This window comes from Puma concolor, chromosome A1 (genome assembly GCF_028749965.1).
Source record: "Puma concolor isolate L17-30 chromosome A1, mPumCon1.1.hap2, whole genome shotgun sequence".
Classification (NCBI taxonomy): Eukaryota; Metazoa; Chordata; class Mammalia; order Carnivora; family Felidae; genus Puma; species Puma concolor.
Window position 1 is genome coordinate 112674394 of NC_141667.1, and position 23455 is coordinate 112697848.

General features: G+C 36.9%; 1 protein-coding gene and 1 non-coding gene across 6 annotated transcripts in view; one reads left to right on the top strand and one right to left on the bottom strand.

Moving 5' to 3' along the window:
- The window catches only part of PDE4D (phosphodiesterase 4D), a 1391688-nt gene that overhangs the window by 371118 nt on the left and 997115 nt on the right, over positions 1–23455 (top strand). The gene's annotated exons all lie outside the window — the stretch shown is intronic.
- On the bottom strand, positions 4774–4880 carry LOC112861825 (U6 spliceosomal RNA). Its single transcript, XR_015241394.1, has one exon. It is a non-coding gene; the product is annotated as a U6 spliceosomal RNA (small nuclear RNA).

A 23455-nucleotide genomic window follows, 5' to 3' on the forward strand; every position in this document is an offset into this window, starting at 1 on the left:
GAAAGAAGTGGAAAGAAAGGGGCAGTTAGATGACGGAAACTGATAGCATATTCACCGGTTTCAACTCCTTTTTTTTTTTTTTTTTTTTTTTTTTTTTTTTTTTTTTTTTGTAGAGCCAATCTTTCCTCTAGAAATCCTTAGCCATTTTTTAGCTTCCTGTAGCATGAGCCACATTGCTTGCTTCTCAAAGCACAGAGTTTTCTCCATGCTCCCATACCTAGATTCCTTCTGGGAATGGGGATTCTTTTCTCCTAGACCTTACAGATGCTGCTATATAAAAGGCCACTGAAACCATTGTCTTGTCCTGCTCTAGTCTCTTATCTAAGGTGTTCAGTAGTGATGAATAAATTTTAGCATAGGCCTAGATACGCATATGAAATAACCTGGAAAGCATGGATCACTGCTGTAAAAACTGACTCTGGCTGCGTCAAGGAATTTGATTCCACTGTCGTTTAGTGAGTGTTTCTTAAATGGGCTACCTGACAGTAATTTGTCAGATTCTTTCTAGGCCTTTCCTCAGAGGTACCAGCCTTGTAAGCATCATGTCAGTTAGTATGTTTTTCTGGCAATTTTTTATTCCTGGGAAGATCATTTTACATAAAGATATATATTTCTAGAAGCAGAGAAATGTCTGACTGAACTAAACATTTATGGAAGTTAAAATAAGAATTTGTGCTTTTTTAGTAGCATGTCACAGCTTTTCCTGAAAATCTCAGGCAAAAGTAAGTGACATGGGTAATAAAACAGTTCCTTCTATAAAAACGGAATGAAGAAAAAGAAAAAGAATCCAAGTACACTATTACTACACTTCGGGCAAAACTTTCAAAAGTTTGTTATGATAAATATGTTATATAAAAGGGAAATAATGTATATTGTAAAATGTCACTAGATCACTCAAAACCTATGAATACAAGGAGGTTCCATTAACAGTGTTGCCTGATCTAATTCATTGTGTCTGCCTCCCCCCCTCCTTTGCATGGCTGTGTCTCCTCAGTCACTCCTGTCGTCCCTCTTTGTCTTCCTGTTCCAATCTCCTCCGTTTATTTCTGAGAGTCTCCAATGTTTCACATGCACTGTAAACAGTTGTGTTCCTTGCCATCCCTCACCTGAGTCTGTCTTCTTGCTGTCCTACATGGGAAAGCTGTCCTTCTAGGCAGGGCCACCCTTCAGTGGTGCCCGATCCCTCTCTGTGGATAATGTATCTGTGGTCTCTGACATCCATATGTCTAAGATGATGGAGGAACTGGCTCTTTGCCGACCTCCATGCTGTATTTTGTCCCCTGTACCCTGTTTGTGCTCAGAGTTTTGTTTTGTTTTTAATGAATATAGTGTCTTGATCATCTCATGATAACCCCTCTCTTCTTTTGGGCTAAAAGCCAAGCTATCATTTGTGAATGTATTGTGTTTAGGGGCATCCAATATTTTTTTAGAAAGAAAGGTGACAGACACCATGACATTCCCCAAACCCAACAGTATTAGTCAATTCAGGCTACCATAACATGATCACATGGAATGGGTGGCTTAAATGACAGGAATTTATTTTTTCACTCCTCTGGGGCCTGGAAGTCTGAAATCATGGTGCCAGCATAGTCAGGTTCCTGATGATATCTCTTCTGGCTTTCAGACAGCTGCCTTGCTACTGTATCTTCACATGGGAGATAGAGAGGGTTCTGCTCTGTCTTCCTCATCTTATAAGGGTACCAGATCCTTAGGACCACAAGTAACCTTGATATCCTCCTAAAGGCCATATAGCCAAATATAGTACCCTTGGGGAATAGAGTTTCAGCATATGAATTTGGGGGGCACAATTCTGTCCACAGCACCTACTATTCTCCTGTTTCTTATTCCTCTCACTTCAACATGACAACTGCAAATCCAAGGCATCCAAGCAATCCTGCAAATCCAAGGTGAGCAAATCCCAGCTCACCTTCCAAAGTAAAACTAGCTGTGCAAATCAACCCACGGATATAGTGCGGCAACAGCAAATAGCCAAATTGCAAATTCCTTTTTGGGCACATTTAGGACAACTGTGTATATAATTGTTATCACAGAAGTCGTAACTTCTCTGTGATATGGAATACTTAACCTTCCTTCTGGAATATTCTCTTACCTGCCTCAAGAAATTGCTGAAGCAAAATGAACAAACCTTTTAGAATTTCTTTAAAAAGGAAGAGAATTTATTTGAGCCTAAGTTAGGGCAGCTGCCCAGAATACTCAATCTTCACAAAGAAGAGAGTACTCTGGAAAAGGAATGTTTAATACAGGTGTGTGTGTGTGTGTGTGTGTGTGTGTGTGTGTATTTGTAAAAAAAAATTTAATGTTTATTTTTTAGATAGAGACAGACTATTAGTGGGGGAGGGATAGAGAGAGAGGGAGACACAAAATCCAAAGCAGCTCCAGCCTCTGAACTGTCAGCACAGAGCCTGATTCAGGGATTGAACCCACCAACTGTGAGATCACGACCTGAGCCAAAGTCAGATGCATAACACTGAGCCACCCAGGCACCCCCATATATATAGATATCTTTCTATATAGATATATATATATCTCTATATAGGTATCTATATCTATATATATACCTATATATCTATATCTATATATATGGATACCTATATAGAGAGATATCTATATAGATATATCCCATATATATGTGTATATATATATCCCATATATATGTATATATGTATATATATATATATTTTTAAGTTTATTTATTTTGAGAGAGAGACAGAGACAGAGGGACAGAGGGAGAGAGAATTCGACTCACGGCTCAATGTCATGAACCATGAGATCATGACCTGAGATCATGACAAAATCAAGAGCTCCTGGACACTTAATCAACTGAGCCCTCCACATGCTCCAGGTTATGTATGTTTTTAGTTACATCACGAGTCACACATCATCATGACAAAGGACATCCCAGAAAATTACAAACTTTATCTTATGCTTTTAGTATGTACACGGTGGCAGGTTTCAGAGGTATGGGACCAGAACTTAGGGAAAATCTTACTGCTATCTTTAGTTTGAAATGTTTCTTTTAGGTCATTTGCCAACAAAGCAGATGTACACTGTATGCTTGGGGCAAGAATAGAGCCCATACTTTGAAGGTTTAGTTAAGGCATTCTGACCTTCATGGATGTAAAAGTGTAGCTTCCCTGGGAGCCCAGGAGCAGGGCCCACAAACATTAAATGTTGAAAGTTTCCTTTATCCCATCCCACCTGTAAACAAGTCTGTGCTATAGCTCTCTACTGCCTGGGGAGGTCTCTGATTAGAGTTAAGCCTGCTGATACACCTTGGACTTATAGAATGCAAGATCACAAGTTTGGTCAGAATCAGGCCAGTCAGACCCGATTCTGAATACTAGCTGCATTATTTACTACCTGCCGGGACTTGGCAAGTTATTGTAACCTCTCCAACACTAAGTTTTATTCTTCAGCAAATGAAGAAAATGAACAATACTTACCTTGCAGAACTTTTGAAAATTGAAAATAATAAAGTAGCACGCACCCAGGATTATGCCTAGAACATGGATTACTGACTTGTTATATGATGCTTCAAAGAAGAAAGAGGAGAAGAAGGAGGAATCTGCTTTAAGAGGTACTTGGGGGGCGCCTGGGTGGTGCAGTCGGTTAAGCGTCCGACTTCAGCCAGGTCACGATCTCGCGGTCCGTGAGCTCGAGCCCCGCGTCGGGCTCTGTGCTGATGGCTCAGAGCCTGGAGCCTGCTTCAGATTCTGTGTCTCCCTCTCTCTCTGCCCCTCCCCCGTTCATGCTCTGTCTCTCTCTGTCCCAAAAATAAATAAACGTTCAAAAAAAAAAAAAAAATTAAAAAAAAAAAAAAAAAAAAGAGGTACTTGGAAGTAATAAAAATGATCTTTCATTTACTAAAAGAAACTATTGCATTTTTAGAAAAAGGAGGGTGGGAAAACCATGCCAGTAAATTAAATAATCATTGAGGTACTGAACTTCTCAAAATTTTGGAAATTTGGGGTCTATCAAGACACAGTGATATCCTAATATAGTTTCTTAAGCTCTACTAGGTTTTATAAATTTTAGGTTTGTTTTTATATTTACACAAATAATAACAGTTCATTTACTATTTTGAGACCTAGAACGATTTATAAGGATATTTAAAGGAGAACTTTAGAGGTCTCTGGGTGGCTCAGTTGGTTAGGTGTCCAATTTCGGCTCAAGTCATGATCTCACATTTTGTGCGTTCGAGCCCCGCGTTGGGCTCTGCACTGACAGCTCAGAGCCTGGAGCCTGCTTCAGATTCTGTCTCTCTCTCTCTCTCTCTCTCTCTCTCTCTCTGCACCTCCTGCTACTTGTGCCCTCTCTCTCTCTCTATCTCTCAAAAAAACCCATACATTAAGAAAATAATAATAAAAGAGAACTCTAGTGTGTCTTCTTTACTGACATTCAAGAAAATAGGTTGAACTTTCCTCCTTGTTTCTTTCAGCACAAGTTTATAATTCCAAAGCCAGGTGAAGAGACCTGTGCCTGGGCCCATCCAGTCTTCTTTCCTTCTGTTTTTGTCTACCATGTAGACTTTCTTTTTCTTTGTTTCTTTGTTTCTTTGTTTCTTTGTTTCTTTGTTTCTTTCTTTGTTTCTTTCTTTGTTTCTTTCTTTGTTTCTTTGTTTCTTTGTTTCTTTCTTTCTTTCTTTCTTTCTTTCTTTCTTTCTTTCTTCCTTCCTTCCTTCCTTCCTTCCTTCCTTCCTTCCTTCCTTCCTTCCTTTCTTTCTTTCTTTCTTTCTTTCTTTCTTTCTTTCTTTCTTTCCCAGAACACTCCACAAATTTGCATGTCCTCCTTGCATAGGGGCCAGGCTAATCTTTTCTGTATCATTCTAATTTTAGTCTATGTGCTGCCAAAGCCAGCACCAGATTCACTTAAAAGAACACATGCCATACCTTAAGGAGGAGGCAAGCAGTAGGGCTTAGCAATGGAGCATGCAAGAACTCAGCATTTTTTCCTAGCACTTGGGGAACATGAATAAGTGAAGTGTGGGCATATATGAGTGAATACATCAGATGTCAGGGGACTGAATTTATTTGTGTCAAAAGAGAGCAGAGAATGCTATCCACTTAATGTTCTTGTTTGTGAAATTGCTTTTTCCTCTTTTATTTTGTTATTTTATTGTCTGTGATCATTGCAGAAGCGTCAGAAATTACAGAAGAGCCAAGTGGTTTCTCTGGAAAAATTATAGATGGTGATGGATGACGATGTAATCGTGTGACAGTAAAATGCTGTATTGAGTACTGAACTCCCTGCTGGATTATAGAAAGAACACATGAGTAGATAAAAGCACAACAATTTTCTTTTCACTGTGTCTCAGGAGAAAACAATGCAGATCAGCATAGATGGAAGCAAATGAGATTAGTTAAAGGAAGGAACTTAAATAGCATAGACCAAGCCGGAGTAGTGATTGCAAAAGAGATGACTCACCTAATAAAAGCATAAATGAGAAAACGTGTTGTTTCATCTTAGATTTTATTGGTCATTTTTGTGAGGTGATTTCATGCTTTAGAAAGGAATCACACGATATGGACTGAGATAAAGAGCTGATAATGATACGGTTAGCTGAATTAAATGATTCTAGACCCCAGATTGAAATTTCACTTCTATTTTCTAGGTCAACTGTCTACATTGTTTCAGTGAACTGAGTTGATTGTAAAAACTACTGTGCTATTGGGAGATGGCTCAAAAACATCTCCATGAACTGTGTAGACTACTGTGCAAGAATATACTGTGTACAGGGCCATGCAATATTTTTTAAAGTATTGGTAAAAATTTTAGGGTCATGTAAACTACTTACATGCCCTTAATCACCATAAGATATAGAATGCACATGTAGAACATAAATTTCATACATGAAAAAAGAATAGGTCATACACACACATGTATTTACAATCACCTCACTATTAAGGGGTCATGATTAAACATAGATTCTATTTGACTTACCCAACTTCTTAATAGTAGAATAAAGAACTTCTTTGGAGAAAGAAGCTTTTACTAGAAACCCACTTTTCTGAATCTCTTTGAGTTGAGCAAAAAAGGAAACCAAAAAGGCCCAGAAGTCACAATGCAAAGTGTGTGTTCAAAGTTTATTAGGATTGATTCACTAGTATGTTTAGTTTTCCACCGTACATTAAGGCATGGACTTTGCCTGGAGGGTAAGAATTACCTGCAGTTCCTGCTCTTTTTTTAGTCAAGTAGGTGCATAATGATGCATTGTATACAGAATAGCAGTCACCAAATGCCCTTGAAAACTCAGGCAAATAGACCACATCACATTTCATTGTGTGACCCTGATGAGGCATGACATTTATTTTGGGATAAGAAATGCTAACATAATTGAAGGCATTGGAAATGGCCCTTTGAGGAGAGATAATGAATTATCCATTGATTTAATCTAAGAAAAGAGGATGGAGAAATAATATGGGAGGGATTTGATTTCATGTGTAACTTGTTCAGGAGACTGCATCTTACCAGGTTTTGAATGGCACATTTCTAGCTGTTCGTGTGGCCCGTTCTTGGTGGAGAGAGTTAGATGAACAAGTTCAAAGATTATCCTATTTTAAAGAGGTAGAAAATGAGACTGCACAGTGCAGGTTGTCTGTGCCTGTCACTAATGCTGCCTGGATTTCTTCTAATTGAAATAATACAAAGAGAGCTCAGATTATCAAAATTTTGCTCTGCTGTGAGAAGTAGTTACAGGTAGTAGCATAAAGTCTAGAGCTAGATAGCTTGGTTTCAGTGCTAGCTCCTCTTCTTAAAGGCTGTGTGACCTTGAGCCAAGTAGTTAAGCTTTCTTGGTTCTAATATTCCTCATTCATCAAATGAGCACAACAATAAACCTTACCTCACAATTTTGTTTCAAATATGAAATGAATATTGTTAATGTTAGGGCATTTTTTGGCACCAAGTGAGTCCCCATAGATGTTAATTGTCATGGATATTTGTTTTTCCAAAATAAAAATAGCCTTATTATTTTTCACCTGTTTATGAAAGAAATGTGCTTATTATGGAAAAGATAGATTTTAGAGGAATAAAGAAGAAAAAAAAGTTATTTGGAATCACTTTACCATCAGGTAACTATAGTGAACATTTAGGTATTATCCTTCAAGACAGTTTTCTGTATATCAAGCACGCATAATGCATAAAATTATGTCAGGCACATATCTCATGGCGCCAGTCTCCCGCTGGTTCCTAGTGCATTCCACCCCTAAAATAACACAGATTAACCTGTGGCACTATCATATAACAAAATCCAGTGCTCCTCAAAGATAGCATCTTCTATAAAGTTTTTCTTGAGTATTTCACCCTCTTTTGAGTCCCCATTATTGTACTATGTGCTCATTTGATGGGGCCCTTAACACACTTGATTCTCATCCAACAAATATTTATTGAATATTTTTACTGTGTCAGACACTGTGTGAGGTGTGGTGTGGTAGTGGTGAATAAAAAGAAGTAGAGTCCCTGCCTTGATGGAACTTAAGTCTTTGGGGAGAAAAGAAATGCACTGATCAAATAATCACACAAATATATGTACAATTTTCCAAACAGTGATAAATCTTATAAGGAATATTCCAGAGTAATTGCTCTATAATAAATTCATCTATAGGATGAGTTACAAACAACAATAGGAATTATGATTGCAGAGAGACTGTGCCTGAAAGAATAACGGTTACGAGAAGATAGAGGAGGATGGGAGGAAGGGAAGGGAGGATAGAAGGAGAGAATGTGAAAACACTAAGAGGCTCTTTTTTTTTTTTTCCAAAAAAGGAGAGTCAGTTATCTTATTTATCCAACATAATGTCTTTTTTTTAAGTTGGTTTATTGATATTGGGAGAGAGAGAGGGAGGGAGGGAGGAAGAGAGGAGAGAGAGAAAGAGAGACAGAGAGAGAGAGAGAATTCCAAGCCTGACATGGAGCTTGAACTCAAGAACCATGAGATCATGACCTCAGCCAAAATTAAGAGTCAGATGCTTACCTGACTGAGCCATTCATGCACCCCTCCAATAAAAAGTCCTGTGATTATATAAAGTTTACCAATTATATCTTCAGGTTATTTTCTTCTGTTGACACCAATTGCAGTTAAATTGAATAATATTAAATAAAAATAACAGTAGTATATAATTCACATTTTTAGAAAAATATTTCTCTCATTTATCTTTCTGTCCACCACCATCTATCATATATCATAATACATTCTTAGAAAGATGTCTGGAATCATGTTTACCTAATGTTTATGCTTTCTTTTTGGTGGTGAAATTGTACAATTGCCCGTTTTACTTTCATCTTTAATTTTTTCCTTATATGTAAATTAAGGTAAGTATGCATTAGTTTTTTTTTAGAAAAGTGGTTTTCCTAAGAAAAAGAGACTGGGATTGAAGCAATTATGCCAAAATGGTTGTAACAAAAACCCCCTTAAAAGTTGTAGTGAAGATTAAAAATGACGTAGGTAAGATGCTTGGCACAAAGCCTGAAATACAGTGAGTGCTACATGGGAGAGCTATAACTTAGTTGTGAGTTTTTGCTTTTGGTAGACAAAGAGGTAGGAGAAGCTGCATGGAGGTGATGGCTGACCCAGTTTGGAGCATTTAGGCTTGAAAATCAAGATGGTGATGATATGGGTGAGGAAGTTCAGAGATTAAGAGCAAGGTTCTAAAATAGTTAAATGGGATGAGTATAGAAAGATAAATGAAGCAAAGAAAAACAATGCATTGGGAAAATTTTGCTTATAAACAGTTTTCATGATTCTTATTGTTATACCACAGTGCAAAGATAGTAGACTATACTGCTTTGTGTTTAGTGATTTGCATACTATATTTTCCTAATCTCCTCTGTTAAAGAAGTCTTTAATCCAAAGTTTTATAATATAATCTCCTATTTTTTAATACTTTCATAGTTCTGTTTTTTAATTTTTGTTAATGTTTATTTTTGAGAGAAAGAGAAAGAGAGAGAGAGACATGGAGGGAGGGAGGGAAGGAGAGAGGGAGACAGAATTCGAAGCAGGCTCTGAGTTCTGAGCTTCCAGCAGAGAGCCCGAGCCCGATGCTGGCCTCGCACTCACAGAGTGGTGAGATCATGACCTGAGCTGAAGTTGGATGGGCAATTAACCAACTGAGCTACCCAGGTGCCCTACGTAGCTCTGATTTTTACATTTAAATTTTATTTATTTATTTATTTATTTATTTATTTATTTATTTTTACGTTTATTTATTTTTGAGACAGAGAGAGACAGAGCATGAACGGGGGAGGGTCAGAGAGAGAGGGAGACACAGAATCTGAAACAGGCTCCAGGCTCTGAGCTGTCAGCACAGAGCCTGATGCGGGGCTCGAACTCACTGACAGTGAGATCATGACCTGAGCCGAAGTCGGTCGCCCAACCGACTGAGCCACCCAGGTGCCCCTACATTTAAATTTTAAATCCATCTATAATTGTGATTATGGTAATGTCATAAAGGAATATAATTTTTTTTCTTTAAAATTTTTTTTAATGTTTATTTATTTTTGAGACAGAGACAATGCATGAATGGGGGGGGGGGTCAGAGACAGAGGGAGACACAGAATCTGAAGCAGGCTCCAGGCTCTGAGCTGTCAGCACAGAGCCCAAAGCGGGGCTTAAACTCACGGACCAGACCGTGAGATCATGACCTGAGCCGAAGTCGGATGCTTAACCGACTGAGCCACTCAAGGGTCCCATAACTGTTTTTTCTAAATAGATAACCAATGATTCTATCACCATAGACTAAAATAGTCATATTTTCCTCATCTACTTGAAATGCCACCTTGACAATCATAAAATTTCCATGTTGTTGTGATAATTTTTCATATTTGCATGGTCTGTTTTTGACCTGTATTTTGTTCTATAATTTATCTAGTTCCTTGCCAATACTCCCTTTGATTCCTGCGAATTTATGTGACTCTACATAAGGCAAGTGAGAATGGAAAAGGGAAGATGGATTGGAGTTTTTATTAAAGCAAGTGAAAATGGCAGATCTCAGTGGCCATTTGTATGCTGACAGTGAGAGAGCACAGAATAAAGGGTGACTCCCAAATATCAAGTTGTTTCTATTTGATGGATGATTGCCTTATTGCTGGAGAGAAAAAAAAAAAATTTTTCTCCATTCTTCAAGATTCTTCTAGCTGGACTCAGAATTAAATTGGCACAAGACAGATCAACAGGAGAAAATCAAGTGTAATTTCATATGAGTGGGGAATTTGCATAAACATGAGACTCCAAAGACAGTCAGGCAAAACGAGGAATATGTGTCATCCTGAACTAAGGAAAAGGAGATAGGGGTCTGGAACTTCACAGGGAAGAAAAGCAATTCATGGAAAGATGCAAAAGAGAAAATGTTTAGTATTCAAATGTTTGCTAGACTGGTCAGAAACAATGGAACATAGGCAAAAATTTTAACAAACAGACTTTGCTAAATTCCTCCCTGTCTGCCACCCCAAGTTCAAATTGTAATGTGGTTATCTATGGTAACAGCTGTCTTACGGGAGCAGGTCCTCTATCTAAATTCTTTTTAGGCAATTAGGGGGGAAGGTTAAAGTTTCTTCCCAAGTCTTTGGGTCTTGATTGTTTTCATCTTAAAATAATCTGCATGCTAAAGTGGGGTGGCCACTCTTGGCCCCTACATCATCCAGGGAAAACAGGAACAAGAGGAATGAAGAAGGAGAAGGGGGAGAATGGTAAGTCAAATTTGAACATGGTAGATTTGAGGTTCCCGTAAGGTATGCCGGTAGAGCAGACTTGGCATGTCTTGAGGTATCAAAGTTGCAACTGGAGATAAGAATTTGAGAGTAAACACCTATAGACTGTAGTTAAATTTGTGAGAATGAATGAAATATTTCCAGGAGAGTAAAATGAAAGCAGTGGCTGTGGTCTTCACAGATAGTGGTCTTCACTATCATACCTGGAGTGACTTCTTCTCATAGCTGACAGTTTTCCTCCAGCAGCCTTAGCTCATTGGTGCATCCGCTACCCCTTGTTGTAGGTCTTTTCAGTCTCCAGACTTGGATCCATAAGCAAAATAATTTGATGGTATTTTTGTGACAATATATTATCTTCAATATGCTCCATTCTCTTCTTCCAGGAATATTGGATATAGAATTTCTTAGATGAATTTCACTGTCTCTTATCTTTCCTATCTTATTTTTTATCTTTTAAAGAAATTCTATAAAAAAGAACTTTTTACAAACTTCTCTCATATTTGTATTCTAACCCTTCCTTTGAATCTTTTATTTGAGCAATCCTGTTTGTAATTTTTATTAGCTCTTTCTTATTCTCTGATTGTTACATTACCATGACATCTTGATCTTGTTATAGTGAAGGAATATTTTCTTAAATCTCTTTTAGGATAGTAATTGCAAGTATTAATGAATTTTCTCCAAATTATCTTTTCATTTGGGGTCATTTTATCTTCCTTTTTCTCTTTCAAGGCAAATTTTCTACAGATGCCTGATGAACCACAGTCATCTTTTTATTCAAGTTCAAGGGCCAAAACCTGAATCCAGTATGACTTGCAATTTGCTTTAGGGTTATGGGACTGAATCAACAGTTTTATGGAGGATCAGAACATGCCAGATTGTGGAGATTTTTCATGAGGAGCTTTTAGTATTTCCATTTATTTATTTATATCCATGAAGTTTTTGTTTTTAGTGAAAAGTCTTCAAATATTTCACTCTGGCAGTAAGACATAATGACTGGAATGGGTAGTGGCTGCTTCTAGATTTGGAGACTGCAGTTGCACTTCTTTTTTTTTTTTTTTTTTTAAATTAACATTTATTCATTCTTTGAGAGAGAGCACAAGCAGGGGAGGGGCAGAAAGAGGGAGAGACACAGAATCCGAAGCAGGCTCCAGGCTCTGAGCTGTCAGCACAGAGCCTGATGTGGGGCTTGAACTCATGAAACACAAGATCATGACCTGAGCTGAAGTCAGATGCTTAACTGACTGAGGCACCCAGGTGCTCCTACAGTTGCACTTCATATTATCAGTTCCTCTTTTCACTCCCATCCTCTTTCCTGACTTCACTGTACTTGATATTTTGGAATTTTGAGCCTTTCTGGTTGGACAAGGCAACCTCTCTCTCTCTCTCTCTCTCTCTCTCTCTCTCTCTCTCGTTTATATCCCTTCTAGACACTTCAAACTGTGGTTTATTTTACTCTATTTCATTATCACTTCTCTATCTCCTTTGGCTCCTATACATTTGTTTTCTGATGGATCTTCCAGTTCCTTCCGAACATTATGGTTTTGTACATTTCTCCCCTTTGGTGGCATCTGTGATGAGAGAGGTAATAAATATATATGACCATATTCTAGGAGTTTCACACTGGACAGTAGAGAATACAAGTAATTATAAACTTACATAGTTATTCCAAGAGCTTGGAGTTAGGCAATCAGGAAAGCTGCTATTAAAATTTAAGAAATGAGAAGGTGCAAAGATTATAGACAGTTGCCCCTAGTGTTCTAGATGCCCACAACATGAAAGTCGATATTTTTTAGCAAAATTCTCAGTGACTTACGGTTTTTTCCAAATGCATAATGCCATGTATCTGCCATTACAGAATCATTCAGAAAAGAGGAAGCACATTCTTATTAAAAAATAGTGTAGATATTAGATAATGCCAGAATAGGTACAATTTTTAATGTCACTGGTTTTTCTAGTTTCCTAAAGAGGCTAGAAGCAATGCACCAGGATTGGACACACATTTGAATAAAATGTGTGTGTGTCCACACACACACTTTTTTCAACATAAAGGTTTGAGTTAAGGTAACCATTCAGGATTTTATAACAATAAATAACTATGACCTGGAATTGATTTTTCTTCATAAAAATGAATAAGGAGGATTTTCTTACTATGGTATTATCATATGACACCTATCTTATGAATGGCAATACTGCCTTGCAGTTTTTTTTTTTTCTCTAAAATGTTATAGGGGATTACGAGGTTGGCAGTATAAACTATCTTTTATTGTATTTTAATAGTAAACTTGCAGATGTTATTATTGGGGTGTTACAATATTTATGATTTTTTTTTTACCAGTTCTCTATTAACTTCATTCCATAAAAGAGCTTCTTCTAGAAAGACTTTTTAGTAGGTCTTAAGTTTATTTTATCTTCACTTCCCTCAGGAGACAAACTAAGAATATAGATGGGCATTTTCCAGGGATACTACTTTCGTTTATGTCTTTATAAATTTCGATAGACAGTCTTCACAATAACAGTGCTAAGATCCAAAACAAAGAAGGAAGATTTTGCAAAGTATTAATAATTCTTAAGGGGATGTTATCATTTAACCCTGAAGGCTTTCTGTTTTTTTTTGTTTGTTTGTTTTTTTGTTTTTTTTGCTTTTCATTATTTTGGTTTGGGAGATCACTTGTAGAATAATATTCTCTTAGCCTAATATAAAAGCAGCAGATTAAATACAAAAACATAAATAAAAATAAAACCAAGAGCGCCCAGAGTTTATTACACTACTCATTTTTATCACACTGAGGTAGAGTTTTAATAATTTTGAGACAGGAGTGAGAGTATCACCATCACTCAAAATGCTCAAAGCTTTAGTTATACATTCAGGAGCCTTCAAAATCTCACCACTTTTTCAAGTGTCCATTAAATGTCAACTTTTGGCCCCTTGCTTTCCGTGGGTTTGGCTAACCAGAAGGTCAATTGTAGGATATTTTCTTGTCATTTTTCTACACTTTAAACAGAGGATCTAAATACAACAAACTATGAGGCAGCAGATTTGGATAACCTTAATAAGTTTTCAGAACAGTCATACTTACACAAACATTTTATAGCAACACGATTGCAGTCAGTTATAATAGTGTCTTCCAAAGCTAGAGATTGGAATTCTGTAACTTCCCTCTGAATATCTATTTCCTTCAAATGAAAAAATGGTTTTAGTTATAAGTACCTATATCCAAATCTTATTTGTGAACAAAACCCCATATGTGAACAAAACCCCAAAGTTAGGAATCCAGTATTTAACTCAGTATTTATGGACCATAAGACAGTGTACTAGTCAAATAATATATATTCTCTGACCTCAGTGATCTCACAGCTAGCTGGTGAGAGAGACCAACCCAGAAATAAGAAAGTAAGAGCAATACAATGTTCTAAGTGGAAGGTAGTGATAGTACCACTGGGTTGGGAAGCACAAGGGGGAGGTGGTTATTGAGCAGGAAGTGACTGAGGAAAGGCTTCTGAGAGGAGGTGTTGGCAGAGCTGAAGGATTTATTTAGGTTGATATAGAAAAGATTAAGGGGAGTCGTGTCATGGGTTTTTTTTTTTTTTTGGACAAAGAATGCATAGGGAAATTACAAACATATTACCTAAGGTCAGATATGTGGAGGAATCCAAGTATTTTAGTGCTGCTAAAACAAAACAAATAAGTCACCAAGCAATGAGAGATGAGCCTGGAGGGGTTGGTTGAAGGGGATCAGATCCCAAGGGAATAATCCTGTGTGCGATGCTAATGGTGGAATAAGCTAAAAGTGAAATAGGTCAGTCAGAGAAAGACAGGTATCATATGTTTTCACTCATATGTGGATCTTGAGAAACTTAACAGAAGACCATGGGGGAAGAAAAGGGGAAAAATAGTTACAAACAGAGAGGGAGGCAAATCATAAGAGACTCTGAAATACATAGAACAAACTGAGGGTGGATAGGGGAGAGGGAGAGGGGAAAATGGGTGATGGGCATGGAGGAGGGTACTCGCTGGGATGAGCACTGGGTGTTGTATGTAAGCAATGAACCAAGGGCATCTACCCCCAAAACCAAGAGTACACTTGCCACACTGTATGTTAGTCAATTTGACAATAAATTATATTAAAAAAAAAAAAGATTCTGATGTATGTTTAACAGGGGAGAGGAATGGATGGGATTGTATTTTTCAAAGATCACTTTGTTAGCTGCACAAAGAATAAATTTAAGAGGCAAATGATCAACTCAAATGTTACTTTAATAGCCAAAGAGAGGACTTAAACCTGTCTAAAGGTAGTAATGATGGAGACAAGATAAATTAGTTCTAAAAAATTAGAAAGTAAAAATCAGCATGAATTGCTGCCTGGTTGGATGCTGACAGTGAGAGACAGTCAGGAATGATGTCTATATTTCTAGCTTGATTTCCTGGTTGGATGATTGTACTGTCAAGGGGATAAGAAAATTGGAGAACAAGAGATTCCTGTCTGGTTCATTCAGTGGAGCATGCAACTGCAACTCTTGGTCTTAGGGTTGTGAATTCAAGCTCCATGCTGGGTGTAGACATATTTAAAAATAAAATCTTAGGGGCGCCTGGGTGGCGCAGTCGGTTAAGCGTCCGACTTCAGCCAGGTCACGATCTCGCGGTCTGTGAGTTCGAGCCCCGCATCAGGCTCTGGGCTGATGGCTCAGAGCCTGGAGCCTGTTTCCAATTCTGTGTCTCCCTCTCGCTCTGCCCCTCCCCCGTTCATGCTCTGTCTCTCTCTGTCCCAAAAATAAATAAACGTTGAAAAAAAAATTAAAAAAAAATAAAATAAAATCTTAAAAACAAAAACAAAAACAAAACAAAAAAAACAGAGGAGGGCATTCTAGTCAGAGGGGGAGGATAGTGAGTTAAATTTGAACATGTTGCCTTGGAGGTTCCTGTGAGACATGCAGGTTGTACAAGTTGTAGCTGGAGATACGTATTTAGAAGTCATCAGATATAAGCTGCTGTTAACCCCCTAAGAGTGAGTGAGATTATTTCATGAGAGTGAGATGTGCTGGAATCCTAGGAGCACTAAATTGTAGTAGATGGGTGGCAGGAGAAGAGCCCTGTAGAACATTCTTGGTAGAAAGAGCAAGAAACTACTCTCCTGGTGTCTCAGGATCTGTAGCCTCCATTTCATTTTGAATAAATTTTTGCTGCTTATTTCTGTTGACTTCATATCCCTCTTTCAAGTTTTTTTTTTCTCATGACTAAATTCTACCAGTGTACGTTAGGCCTCTAAGGCACGTAAGCCTTCAGATGCGTCCCTGCAGATGACCCACTTGACTGTATGTAAAGAGAAGCATATCTTAACACATGTATTTTGTTACTCCTCAAGTTTTAAACTTTTGGATATTTACTGGCGTGATTGCTGGTGTTTATTTCCCTGTTGCATAATGTCTTTATACCTTTTACTTTTATCATCTAAATGTCCCTTAGTTTCCCCTTTCCTCTGTGCAAAGACTTTGGTTTCATGGAATGTAAAGCTGGCATTCAATTACATATCTAAGTAATTGAAGAAACTACTATTTTTATTCACCTTAATATATGGCTAAAATTCAGTTCTCAAACAATTGTTTATGTATGTGAGAAAATTCCTTTCATTTGGTGTCATGAGGTATTGGAACAGGTTTTTTTAGTTGTTAAATGTGCTATCCAAAGAAATCTTGAGGTTAGATAAACGCTGGTCTTAAATAAAATAGGTATAAGTTCTACCTGGCCATAGAAAGTCATAATAATATCAAGCTAGAAATTTGTGTGTGTGCATGCGTGTGTATGTATGCACCTGTGCACATATGCTGGCTTGTATGTGGAAAATGGTGATCACCAAATGTAGTTGTAAATGAAAAGTCATAGATTCTAAACGCTGAAAAGGACCCTTTGTTTTAAAGATAGGGAAACTCAGGCGCGGAAAGGTAAGGTCAGTTGCCTAAAATTGCGAGCAGAGCGCAAAGCTTGAGCCTCTTACCTTCTCTTTTGGAATATATCACTGTGCTTTCAAATTATAGATCAATGGAATCATAGAACAAGAAGAATATATGATTATCCAGAGCTCACTTACACCACCATCCACTAAGCCAAACACGCTGCTCTCTTGCAAGGGAAATTCACATAGCATGCACACTAATCACTGCTGTTGACCATGCTTTTTGTATGGATTTTACCACTACCAGTGCTGCTTCTCTTTATCATTCATATGACAGACAATCTGAGCGGAGTTTCAGTATAAACTTCTCTTTGAAGGGTTAATGCATCTAATTCTCAGTATTGCCTACAAGACTCATTTGGAAAAGATGTTTAATATAAGCCAGTGGTCTTTTGAATTTTTGGTGCCCCTGCCCTGACAACATACAGGGGCGCCTGGGTGGCTCAATCAATTTAAGTGTCTGACTCTTGGTTTTGGCTCAGGTCATGATCTCATAGTTTGTGGTTTCGAGCCCCACATCGGGCTCTGTGCTGTTTGAATTGAATTAGAAAATGCTGTGATGGCTTCATTCAGGGGGCCTCAATATTTTACTTACAATGAAAGAATCAGGCAATGTTCAAGAGACATGGGAATATGATTCATATGTAAATTGGTATTTTCTTTTATGAGTTTTCTGACATGGCAGTTACCCAGGTTTTACGCTGAGATGAGGTGAAAGGCAATGAGTGCTCACTGAAGGGTTTCTCATCACTCTACAGATTCATCCAGAAAATCATACAGTGAAGACATAGGAGTTCATGGTGCTTCCTTCTTTTGTTAGTATCTGTGTATTGTCTTTTATCACTTTTCTTCCCTTCCCTTCCTCATGTCTCCTTTCTTAGTTCCCCTAGACTTTGGTTTCATGATTAAGCTTTTTCTCCCCCCAACCCCACTTGCAAGTGATTTTGCTGTTTTCTCTTATCACCCTCTCTCCATGGTTCCTCCACCCTGAGGTGTTCATTGCACATGGAGCTAGTAGAGGTTCACAGCACAGGCTCTGTGGTCAGACCACCTGGCTTTGAGTCCTGGATCTGCCAGCTAGTAATCAGCTCACCTTGGGGAAACCACCTAGCTCTTCTAATTTTCTTATGTCTTACTGGTTAATCGTTTCTACCACCTGAGTTATTATATGGGTGGACAAAAATATATGAAACTGGTTAGAACAAGGCATGGTATCTAGGTATTTTTATATGTACAATATATGTATGTTTTATTGTATATAATACATCATGTGAAATGTACTATTTATGTATTATTTATTATATGTGCAACTTATCTATTTAATGTTGAAGGAGGAATAGTCTGGGTTGTTCTAAACCACTTTTTATAATTTATTTATCTTCGGTTTGAAGAAAAGTATGAGGAAGTGAACCACAGAGATGTGTGCACACCTGAGAGACATTAGCCACACTGAGTGCTAATGTTGTCCCTCCTCTGTGCAGACTCCTATGCAAATTTGTCATTGTTTCTGAAAGTTGCTGCTTATATGAAGCACTGGAGGGAAGTACCTCTGTGTCAACAGAAATTTCATTTGTAGACTAATGAGGTTTTATTTGTTTGTGATTTTATACTACATCTTTTTTCAGATATTAAATGAATGTAACAGATATTTGCAGTCTATAATACACTGTAAAATAATCCTGCTAAATCACAAGGTATATGGTCTGGTCCCTTCCCTTCAGGAGCTCTCAGTCTTCTGGGAAAGCTGAGTAATACGCAATTTGGAATATATGGCTGTTGATGCCATTGATCTTTGTGACTTCCTAAATGATTGAACCATTTTTTCTCCTTACTCCTTGATACTGACTTCACATCTGTAATTATTTCTTTATATTTGTTGAGTTGCTTCTTGCTGTCTGTGAATATTGTAGGACTCTGGACAGAGTTAAACTTTGAAATTCCCTATGAATATGTTAGGTGTTCAATTTTATTCCTTTTCCCCAGAGTATTTGTTTTTAATTTGTTTTGTTTTGTGTGCTTCCTGCAGGTGGAAATATCTAGGTAAGGGAATAATAGCATTTGATTTAGAGCAAAATATTCTTATTTAGGAGAGACTACTTAAACTTAAAAGGCTATAGGTCTTAATGAGCATCCTTTGGGTGAGAATTCAGTTATTTTCAAATGTTACCATTAAAATTGTATTCCATGTAATAGGTTTATAACCTTTCTCTGGCAGGGTCTCTGGTTACCTGGAAGAATTAACTATGCTTTCCTCTATGTATGGCTTGTTCTCAGAGGGTGACTGAGACGTGATAAGGAATGACCCATATTTTTCCCCAAGAGAAAGGGAAGCTTTAGACAAAAGTACCCTAAGAGTACTACGTAGAACTGTGAATACAGGTACACAATTCTATGAAGAAATTAGCCAAATGCAAGACCATGAATCACCATTTTCACTTTTAAACCAGTGGAGTACAGATACCATATGTATATCTCATAATCCTAGAGTTTTATTTGTGCAGTAATTACTTCTCAAAATAAAAATTCAGAGCAGTTTATGACTTAATGACTGGTGTTTTTAAAAGAGCTAGCAATGAGAGTTGAATTATAAAACTAAAGTTAATAATCAGAGTCAGTGAGACTTTCATGAGCTTTTACTTTAATCAACTGAAATAATTAAAGTATTCTACTTTGTAATAAGAAGGAATTTCTTCTTTATGAAATTTCACAGTTATGAAGGAACTCCAGGTTCACCTAATTGTCAGTAGGAATCTTAAAGAACAAAAAACAAAAAACACACGCACAGAAAAAAAGAAAAAAAAACCCTCCTTATTGCTTAAAGTATTACCTCATAAGTCTTGAAGTAAACAAAACAAAAGTACACATTTAAGGTACTGAGAGAGTTAATGCCAGTGCTTATTATCTGACATATTACTTAGGGACTGACTCAGGCATTGTGGAGAAGTAGGTCATTATATTTTAAGGTAACATTAATTTTGAATGAGCACACATGTAATATAACCTATACCAGTAACATATAATTGGCTATTTTGTTCTTTGAGTATTAACTCACACACCAAATAGCAATTTAAATGATTAAGAAGATGGATAAAATACCACAAAATGTGAGGCTCTGATTAATAGTTGGATATAATCAAAAAGAAAGTTGATTAATTCATTTGGTCCAAATAAATGACATGGCCTGTAGCCATACACAACTTTAATTAGGATATTGTCATTCTGTGTCAAAAGGTGGACTCTCCACCCACCCAGCAGGCTCATAGCATTTACTTTTTATTAACAGAAAAAATGGGTGAGAGGATAGAGACAGGTGATCACAAAATCCCACTTCACTAGGTGAAAAGCAGGCTGCAGCTTGTGTCCTGCTGGTGACGTTAGCATTCTAGTCTTTCTATACAACAATATGTTTGTACCAAAAAAGAGGTATTGATTTTTATGTGTGTTTCTGGTGAGCTATAAGTCTTTATATTAGAAAAACTCAAAAGCAAATTATGCTTAGATCCTAATGAAATATGAAACCCGTGGTTGGTGGAAGATATAGGTAGATAAATGAATCCAGTGCTGTACTTAGTGAAATTTAAAGAATTCACCTCAAGAAGTAAAGACATGGAGAACAAACTGAGGGTTGCTGGAGGGGAGATAAGCGGGGGGATGGGCTAAATGGATGATGGGTATTAAGGGCACTTGGGATGAGCACTGGGTGTTGTATGTAAGTGATGAATCACTCATTTCTACTCCTGAAACCATGATTACACTGAGTAATCAGTGTTAACCAACTCATATTTAAATAAAAACTTCAAACAAACAAACAACAACAACAACAACAAACAACAAAAGAAATAAAGATACTTAAGTGTATTGAAAAAAGGAAGTGTTGCCAGTTTGGTGAATAGAGTAGCTTTGGCATTCCAAATCGATTTCTAAATGAAAGATAAAATATAGCATTTACCGTATAATCAGGGTTTTTTTTTCTACAACAGATAGTATATTCAGGAATATTAAGTGTGGCTGCCTGAGCAGACATTGTGCTGTAACTGGTTTTCTTTGTCATCATCCAGAAGAGAACAAAAGAAGCTTCAATCCAGTGGTGCATGTTTCTCAGGGTATAATTTTAAGGCTCAAGAAAGGACATCTGTAGGTTTTTGATAAGCCTCAAATATCATCTTAAATCAGAAATTATACCCAAATATGTTGGTGTGGATTAAACTAAAGACACAGGATTACATGGTTTCAGGGCCAGAGACATCTTAGACAAACATTCTAAGACGCTTGTAGTGTATGGGCTTTTTAAAAAATGGATATGACTTGCAAGAAAAATGTGGAACCCACTAATTCTTCCTAAATCCTCAAAACCTTTCCTCTAAACCCTCAAAATGAGGGTGACGTAAATATATCATTTATATTTCATTTTGATTATTGTTTAATTTTTGGTACTAAATTTCATCTTGTATCAGTTTGATAATATGTATAATCAATATGTATATATAATATGTATAATACTGAAACTAGTTGTCTTGAGATCTTGTAGTGGTCTGTATGTTTACTGGAATTAAAATAAAATAAAATAAAAAAGATCTTTTAGTGTTGCTTGAGAAATCACTTGAAAAAATAAAACACTGTCAGAATAAAAGCTTGCCCCTTGTGTTCCATATTTCAGTACTAGCTTTAATTTCTTCAGTTAAAAAATAATGTACATAAAAAGGTGAGGAGTTATATGCTTTTAGAATGTGCTGTATGTCTCCTTTATAATACTCATTTTATTTAACCAATTGTTTTTGGAATTATTCATAATCTGCTTTCTCTGCTTCACTAGAAACTTCATGAGGGCAGAGAGCACTCTTCTTCGCTCTTGAATTTCTGAGATGTAGCATAGCCGTCAGCACAAAGTAGTACTCATAAATATTAATAGGATTGATGAATGAGTAAATCAATGAATAAATAAACAGCCTCAAACTAGAAGATGTAAATGTTAGTGAGAGCCAACTATAAATTAATAAGTTATTCTCTAATTTTAAACTAAAACAAATAAGGGACAATTTATGAAAGTATAAACTTTATGCAAAGATCTAGGGCCTATAAAATTAAAATGAAAATAACAATGCTCATCCTTTATTTCTCCATTGAAATCTTATGAGAATGGTTTGGAAAAATGTTCACCTAAGCTTTTTAGTTCTGTACTTTATACATCTATTGAAAATGAATTTATAGGTACTAAACATTTTAATTTATAATGCTTATAGTATATTCTGATTGCCTAAGCTTCAGGATTTTATAATAGCCAATTCTCTCCCCATCTCTATCAACAAATTAGCACTAACATGACTAGGTTCTGGCTTTGTCTTTGTGCTATGATGGAAAACCATAAGTAATATCCTATCTGAATTAATGTAGCGTGCAGGTAATTGGAGCACATGGGATTTTTCATTCTCTGATAGCATCTTACAGCGAATTCCCATCCTTGCAGCAAGAGTTGACACGGATGTTTGTCATACGTTAAAATGCTTAGAAATAGTATGCATTTAGGATTTGTGTGTGTTTCATGTCCTCCCCCTCTCTCCTTTCCTTGTCCTCACCGTCAAGGAATGAATGAAATTCTAAGACCATTTAAAAACAAAGCACTTTTTGAGTAGAACCTGTAGACCCTGAAGTGTCTAAGTCAGGGTTCATTTACTGGATTGAATTCATTTCCACAGTGTAGGCATCCAGACCTGTGAGGACATGAGGGTAATTAGGTAACAAAAGCTCTTGCCTGGTCTTTTATTTTGGTGAGGCAACAACATTGATTTCAGTGTTAGCTCATAATAGAAACTCAGAATGTGTTCATTTTCATTCCCCGACCCCCCAAAATTTCAAGAATTGTTTTAATTCCCCAGTGTTCTTTTAACAAGATTTTGAAGGCATGAATATATATCCTTTTTGGATATATTCATGAGAATTTGCAGAGAAAGTTGAATAAACGATTAGGATAATGGCCTGTGTAAATTTTCTGACACCTTTCCCTATCTCATCGGCCACCCTGTTTGAGTTACTGTGATGCGCTCTGCTGATGAGCTTATATCCTTTTCTTGAAATATAGGAATTACTGTATGTCAGGGGACCAGATGTTACTGAAAACAAACAGAACTTCCTCCTGGTAATAACTTGAAGGTGCTGACTGGTGTGTTAAATTGCCATGTGCTGAGTGTCTATACAAGGGTATGCACATGAATAGTAGGACGTGCACCTGGATCTAGTGGTAGCCTATTATTTGAAATACTTTAATCTATGTTTATCTTAGAAATTTGAAGTTGATTTCATGGTTTCTTTAAATAATTATCCTCTCCAAAAACCAGCAGAAAATTTGTCAGATTCACATAAATGAATTCATTTGTTACATATCAAACAAAAAATGAATATGATACTTCCAAGTAATGCTGAGGGTTGATGACTGTGATATTTCCAGCCAAACTTTATTTCAAAACTCATCAGTCAATGTCTTATATAGTTGGCGGCTATTAAATTCTGTAGGCCGAAGCAAACTAAGAAGAGTATAATTAATTTTACTGTTGCATAACTTTAAAAATTAGATTGAATACGTGGGGAATGATATGCAGTGCTGGTAGACAAAACAATGGTAGTGATATTAGACAACCAAAGACTTTCTTGTGCCAAGCCTTTTGCTTGGGAGGCACACATGATACCACTTAGATTCCTTTGGCACTGCAGTTATGAGAATGAGCCTTTCTTGGCCCCTCTCAACAACTAACTGAGTCAGTCATTCGAGTGGATGTTAGATCCTCTTC